Source organism: Oncorhynchus keta, unplaced genomic scaffold (assembly GCF_023373465.1).
Source record: "Oncorhynchus keta strain PuntledgeMale-10-30-2019 unplaced genomic scaffold, Oket_V2 Un_scaffold_2662_pilon_pilon, whole genome shotgun sequence".
In the NCBI taxonomy this organism is placed as follows: domain Eukaryota; kingdom Metazoa; phylum Chordata; class Actinopteri; order Salmoniformes; family Salmonidae; genus Oncorhynchus; species Oncorhynchus keta.
Window position 1 is genome coordinate 232,861 of NW_026290894.1, and position 6,259 is coordinate 239,119.

The following is a 6,259-nucleotide window of genomic DNA, read 5'->3' on the forward strand; positions in this document are numbered from 1 at the left end:
GGTATAGAGTGTATTTAACAGCCCTAACTACCATGGTATAGAGTGTATTTAACAGCCCTAACTACCATGGTATAGAGTGTATAACACAGCCCTAACTACCATGGTATAGAATGTATAACACAGCCCTAACTACCATGGTATAGAGTGTATTTAACAGCCCTAACTACCATGGTATAGAGTGTATTTAACAGCCCTAACTACCATGGTATAGAGTGTATAACACCGCCCTAACTACCATGGTATAGAGTGTATTTAACAGCCCTAACTACCATGGTATAGTGTGTAAAACACCGCCCTAACTACCATGGTATAGAATGTATAACACAGCCCTAACTACCATGGTATAGAGTGTATAACACAGCCCTAACTACCATGGTATAGAGTGTATAACACAGCCCTAACTACCATGGTATAGAGTGTATAACACAGCCCTAACTACCATGGTATAGAGTGTATTTAACAGCCCTAACTACCATGGTATAGAATGTATAACACAGCCCTAACTACCATGGTATAGAGTGTATTTAACAGCCCTAACTACCATGGTATAGAGTGTATAACACAGCCCTAACTACCATGGTATAGAATGTATAACACCGCCCTAACTACCATGGTATAGAATGTAAACACCGCCCTAACTACCATGGTATAGAGTGTATAACACCGCCCTAACTACCATGGTATAGAATGTATAACACCGCCCTAACTACCATGGTATAGAATGTATAACACCGCCCTAACTACCATGGTATAGAGTGTATAACACAGCCCTAACTACCATGGTATAGAATGTAAAACACCGCCCTAACTACCATGGTATAGAGTGTATTTAACAGCCCTAACTACCATGGTATAGAGTGTATAACACCGCCCTAACTACCATGGTATAGAGTGTATAACACCGCCCTAACTACACAGCCCTAACTACCATGGTATAGAGTGTATTTAACAGCCCTAACTACCATGGTATAGAGTGTATTTAACAGCCCTAACTACCATGGTATAGAGTGTAAAACACAGCCCTAACTACCATGGTATAGAGTGTATAACACAGCCCTAACTACCATGGTATAGAGTGTATAACACAGCCCTAACTACCATGGTATAGATGTAAACACAGCCCTAACTACCATGGTATAGAGTGTATAACACAGCCCTAACTACCATGGTATAGAGTGTATAACACAGCCCTAACTACCATGGTATAGAATGTATAACACAGCCCTAACTACCATGGTATAGTGTGTATAACACAGCCCTAACTACCATGGTAGTGTATAACACAGCCCTAACTACCATGGTATAGAGTGTATAACACAGCCCTAACTACCATGGTATAGAATGTATAACACCGCCCTAACTACCATGGTATAGTGTGTAAAACACCGCCCTAACTACCATGGTAACGAGTGTATAACACAGCCCTAACTACCATGGTATAGAATGTATAACACCGCCCTAACTACCATGGTATAGTGTGTAAAACACCGCCCTAACTACCATGGTAGTTAACAGCCCTAACTACCATGGTATAGAGCGGCAATGAGGCAGTAATTGCTGAGATCCTGGTTGAAGACAGCGGAGGTGCATTTGGAGGGCCAGTTGGTCAGGATAACGTCTATGAGGGTGCCCTTGCTTACAGATTTAGGGTTGTACCTGGTGGGTTTCTTGATGATTTGTGTGAGATTGAGGGCATCTAGCTTAGATTGTAGGACTGCCGGGGTGTTAAGCATATCCCAGTTTAGGTCACCTAACAGAACAAACTCTGAAGCTAGATGGGGGGCGATCAATTCACAAATGGTGTCCAGGGCACAGCTGGGAGCTGTGGGGGGTCGGTAGCAGGCGGCAACATTGAGAGATTTATTTCTGGAGAGAGTAATTTTTAAAATTAGTAGTTCGAACTGTTTGGGTATGACATTACTTTGCAGGCTATCTCTGCAGTAGACTGCAACTCCTCCCCCTTTGGCAGTTCTATCTTGACGGAAAATGTTATATTTGGGTATGGAAATCTCAGAATTTTTGGTGGCCTTCCTCCAGGGCTTTTTCAATCACAGAAGTCAACAAATGAGGGTGCCTGGGGACATGCAGGGCCTGGGTTTACCTCCACATCACCCGCGGATCAGAGGAGGAGTAGTATGAGGGTGCGGCTAAAGGCTATCAAAACTGGTCGCCTTGAGCGTTGGGGACAAAGTATAAAAGGAGCAGAATTCTGGGCGTGGTAGAATAGATTCAGGGCATAATGCGCAGACAGGGGTATGGTGTGGTGCGGGTACAGTGGAGGTAAGCCCAGGCACTGAGTGATGATAAAGAGGTTGCATCTCTGAACATGCTGGTTATAATGGGTGAGGTCACCGCATGTGTGGGAGGTGGGACAAAGGAGGTATCAGAGGTATGAAGAGTGGAACTAGGGGCTCCATTGTGAACTAAAACAATGATAACGAACCTGAACAACATTATACAAGGCATATTGACATTTGAGAGAGACATACAGCGAGACATACAGTAATCGCAGGTCTTGATTGGGAGAGCTAGCTAAAACAACAGGTGAGACAACAACAGCTAATCAACTAACACAACAACAGCAGGTAAAATGGCGATGACGAGGCAGAGGGTCGTATTAACTACACACAGAGCCTGAGTTCGAAGCTGGGGCCGACAGATAAAGAGTGTATAACACACCCTAACTACCATGGTATAGAGTCTATTTAACAGCCCTAACTACCATGGTATAGAGTCCATTTAACAGCCCTAACTACCATGGTATAGAGTGTATAACACACCCCTAACTACCATGGTATAGAGTCTATTTAACAGCCCTAACTACCATGGTATAGAGTCTATTTAACAGCCCTAACTACCATGGTATAGAGTGTATAACACACCCTAACTACCATGGTATAGAGTCTATTTAACAGCCCTAACTACCATGGTATAGAGTCTATTTAACAGCCCTAACTACCATGGTATAGAGTGTATAACACACCCCTAACTACCACATGAGTATTTAAGAGCCTAACTACCATGGTATCTATTTAACAGCCCTAACTACCATGGTATAGAGTGTATTTACACAGCCCTAACTACCATGGTATAGAGTCTATTTGTATAACACTGCCCTAACTACCATGGTATAGAGTGTATTTAACAGCCCTAACTACCATGGTATAGAATGAATAGAGTCTATTTAACAGCCCTAACTACCATGGTATAGAGTGTATAACACAGCCCTAACTACCATGGTATAGAGTCTATTAACAGCCCTAACTACCATGGTATAGAGTGTATAACACAGCCCTAACTACCATGGTATAGAGTGTATAACACAGTCCTAACTACCATGGTAACAAGTGTATAACACAGCCCTAACTACCATGGTATAGAGTGTATAACACAGCCCTAACTACCATGGTAACAGTGTGTATAACACAGCCCTAACTACCATGGTAACAAGTGTATAACACAGCCCTAACTACCATGGTATAGAGTGTATAACACAGCCCTAACTACCATGGTAACAAGTGTATAACACAGCCCTAACTACCATGGTATAGAGTGTATAACACAGCCCTAACTACCATGGTCTAGAGTGTATAACACAGCCCTAACTACCATGGTAACAAGTGTATAACACAGCCCTAACTACCATGGTATAGAGTGTATAACACAGCCCTAACTACCATGGTACAGAGTGTATAACACAGCCCTAACTACCATGGTATAGAGTATAACACAGCCTAACTACCATGGTAGAGTGTATAACACAGCCCTAACTACCATGGTATAGAGTGTATAACACAGCCCTAACTACCATGGTATAGAGTGTATAACACAGCCCTAACTACCATTGTATAGAGTGTATAACACAGCCCTAACTACCATGGTATAGAGTGTATAACACAGCCCTAACTACCATGGTATAGAGTGTATAACACAGCCCTAACTACCATGGTATAGTGTGTATAACACAGCCTAACTACCATGTGTATAACACAGCCCTAACTACCATAGTAATGTGTATAACACAGCCCTAACTACCATGGTATAGAGTGTATAACACAGCCCTAACTACCATGGTATAGAGTGTATAACACAGCCCTAACTACCATGGTATAGAGTGTATAACACAGCCCTAACTACCATGGTATAGAGTGTATAACACAGCCTAACTACCATGGTATAGAGTGTATAACACAGCCTAACTACCATGAGTGTATAACACCGCCCTAACTACCATGGTATAGTGTATAACACCGCCCTAACTACCATGGTATAGAATGTATAACACCGCCCTAACTACCATGGTATAGAGTGTATAACACCGCCCTAACTACCATGGTATAGAGTGTATAACACCGCCCTAACTACCATAGTGTATAACACAGCCCTAACTACCATGGTAGAGTGTATAACACAGCCCTAACTACCATGGTATAGAGTGTGTATAACACAGCCCTAACTACCATGGTATAGAGGTATAACACAGCCCTAACTACCATGGTATAGAGTGTATAACACAGCCCTAACTACCATGGTATAGAGTGTATAACACAGCCTAACTACCATGGTATAGAGTGTATAACACAGCCCTAACTACCATGGTATAGAGTGTATAACACAGCCCTAACTACCATGGTATAGAATGTATAACACAGCCCTAACTACCATGGTATAGAGTGTAAACACAGCCTAACTACCATGGTATAGAGTGTATAACACAAACCCTAACTACCATGGTATAGAGTGTATAACACAGCCCTAACTACCATGGTATAGAGTGTATAACACAGCCCTAACTACCATGGTATAGAGTGTATAACACAGCCCTAACTACCATGGTATAGAGTGTGCCCTAACTACCAGCCCTAACTACCATGGTAAGAGTGTATAACACAGCCCTAACTACCATGGTATAGAGTGTATAACACAGCCCTAACTACCATGGTATAGAGTGTATAACACCGTCCTAACTACCATGGTATAGAGTGTATAACACAGCCCTAACTACCATGGTATAGAGTGTATAACACAGTCCTAACTACCATGGTATAGAGTGTATAACACAGCCCTAACTACCATGGTATAGAGTGTATAACACCGCCCTAACTACCATGGTATAGAGTGTATAACACAGCCCTAACTACCATGGTATAGAGTGTATAACACAGCCCTAACTACCATGGTATAGAGTGTATAACACAGCCCTAACTACCATGGTATAGAGTGTGTATTTAACAGCCCTAACTACCATGGTAACGAGTGTAAAACACAGCCCTAACTACCATGGTATAGAGTGTATAACACAGCCCTAACTACCATGGTATAGAGTGTATTTAACAGCCCTAACTACCATGGTATAGTGTGTAAAAACAGCCCTAACTACCATGGTATAGAGTGTATAACACAGCCCTAACTACCATGGTATAGAGTGTATAACACAGCCCTAACTACCATGGTATAGATGTATTTAACAGCCTAACTACCATGTATAACACCCGATATAGAGGTATAGTTAAAACACAGCCCTAACTACCATGGTATAGAGTGTATAACAGCCCTAACTACACCGCCCTCTAACTACCATGGTAAGAGTGTATAACACCGCCCTAACTACCATGATATAGAGTGTATAAACAGCCCTAACTACCATGGTATAGAGTGTATTTAACAGCCCTAACTACCATGGTATAGAGTGTATAACACAGCCCTAACTACCATGGTATAGAGTGTATAACACAGCCCTAACTACCATGGTATAGAGTGTATTTAACAGCCCTAACTACCATGGTATAGAGTGTATTTAACAGCCCTAACTACCATGGTATAGAATGTAAAACACCGCCCTAACTACCATGGTATAGAATGTAAAACACCGCCCTAACTACCATGGTATAGTGTGTAAAACACCGCCCTAACTACCATGGTCTAGTGTATAACACAGCCCTAACTACCATGGTATAGAGTGTATAACACAGCCCTAACTACCATGATATAGAGTGTATAACACAGCCCTAACTACCATGGTACAGAGTGTATAACACAGCCCTAACTACCATGGTATAGAGTGTATAACACAGCCCTAACTACCATGGTACAGAGTGTATAAACACAGCCCTAACTACCATAGAGTGTAACACAGCCCTAACTACCATGGTAACAAGTGTATAACAGCCCTAACTACCATGGTATAGAGTGTATAACACAGCCTAACTACCATGGTATAGTGTGTATAACACAGCCCTAACTACCATGGTATAGAATG